Genomic DNA, 1,877 nt, shown 5'->3' with positions numbered 1-1,877 from the left:
CCCCCCCCCCCCCCCCCCATGTAAATGTTTTGTTTGCTTGTGTTTTAAGGGGCCTGTTCCTTATCCATATGAAGGGTCTACAAATGAAGAAAGTAAAACCCTTTTGTGATTTAAAATGACTTCGCTTGACATACGTTGAAAGCTGTAAAGTTATCATTTCAATACTGGATCTTTGGAGTATTCTTCTTAATTTTTTTAGAATGATTTCCCCCACACCGCCCGGCCCTAATGGGGTCGTTCTGCATGCTGTGTGCATTGTTTCAGCAGGCCCTGAACAAACAGTAGAGAAGCTCACTGGCTTTGAAAAGGTCAATTAATATCAATGCCTAGACAACAACAAAGTATACGTCTGCTTGTAATACAGGTGGCTGCGCTCCCGGCTTCAAAGTCTCCTTCCTTCCAGCTGACTGGTGCAACAAAGCTAATGGAGATTCTGACAAAAAACATGGATGGGCATAACATGTAACACCAGAGAGGAGAGAAGAGAGCAGAACAGTGAAGCGTAACGCTGCTGCAAGAATCTGGGAATAAGACTTCAATGAGGCCTTTGACGTGAAACCAAACGCTGCTCCGCTGGGAGCGCCCGTCATCCGGCATATTCATAGCCGGGTTGGATCTTACAGTGCTATCTGCTTGGAGAGAGCAGGAAACCATTAAGGCCCATGGTTGAACCCTGTGAAAACCTATTTAAGGGAGTACACGCCGTCACTGATTTCATAAGCTACCGCTCCTAACAGTGTCTCGATGAATACCTGTGGGGGCTGAGCATCTCTTGGCTCATGGAGGAGCTTATTTGATCTGTTTCCCAGAGACAGAGACAGACAGAGGAAATATGCCAGCTGACTTATTCCACATAATGACTTTTATCCATCATAACAATGCAAATATCAAGATCCCTGGCCCTCTAATGAAGCCGGAGTGCCTTGTGTGTTCCTCTGTTAGGCAGGGATGGCAGGTGAAAAGACTATTAAGAGAGAGGAATCCATGTGTAAAAATGACTGATTAAAATAATTAGGGATGTGGAAATGGTCTGGAACAATAACCAGCGAATGCACAGTGCCCCAGGGATAATTTCCCATCTGTGTGTGAGGAGGAAGACCTCCCTCGGTTTCACCACGACGGTGCGATTTTCCACTTCCAACACACTTACCACAAAGGCCACGAAGCGGAAATACAGAAAACCAATACAGGCGTTTGAAGTGTACATGATTACATCCCAAATGAGCGATAGCCCTCGGAAAATGTGTCAGGATGAGTCAATGTATCGTCAAATTACACTCTGCCTGAATGGCTGCTTTAAAAACAAATCCTACTGCGTATAATTATACACATATGAGAGAGTAGATTTCCAAACACTGCCTATATGTGCAGATGGGCCTGTTTTAAGTCATTCTGGGAGTAGCAGATGCAGCCGCCACTCTATTGTCTAGAAAACAGTCTTGTTCAGTGGGTCCATCCGACTTGCCACCTGGTGCCTTCCATGTCAGAAAAATCATTCTACTATTAGAATAACAGCCCATATGGATTACTAATATGCTTGTAATAGCCCCCTCAAAAGTGTTAAGTACAACATTACCATAATGGGATTTCTACTTTGCTGTGGCATCTTTGAAATGTCCCCACAATAATAACAGGACTTAGAGCTTCCACTTTTAAAATAGGCTTGACAAATCTATAGGATGCCGGAGATTATTTTCCATTCTCTATATTTTTTGAGACTCATAAAATTGGAGTCAACACTATAGTTATTATTATACCTGGGAAGAGCTTAAGGGGGCACCAGAAAAACACTTTAATGAGAGTGGATGAGGAACAAAGGCTTTGCCAGTCTGCCCCGGTCCCTCATGCTGCCCAGCCGAGCCAACAATAAAGAGGGG

The 1,877-nt window shown here is 44.1% G+C and overlaps 1 protein-coding gene across 15 annotated transcripts in view; it reads right to left on the bottom strand.

Annotated features, from left to right (window-relative positions):
* ptprsb (protein tyrosine phosphatase receptor type Sb) overlaps positions 1-1,877 on the bottom strand; it is an 81,006-nt gene that overhangs the window by 78,480 nt on the left and 649 nt on the right. The window lies entirely within an intron of this gene.

This window comes from Etheostoma spectabile, chromosome 12, assembly GCF_008692095.1.
Source record: "Etheostoma spectabile isolate EspeVRDwgs_2016 chromosome 12, UIUC_Espe_1.0, whole genome shotgun sequence".
Lineage (NCBI taxonomy): Eukaryota > Metazoa > Chordata > Actinopteri > Perciformes > Percidae > Etheostoma > Etheostoma spectabile.
This window is presented reverse-complemented; position numbering and strand designations above follow the sequence as displayed.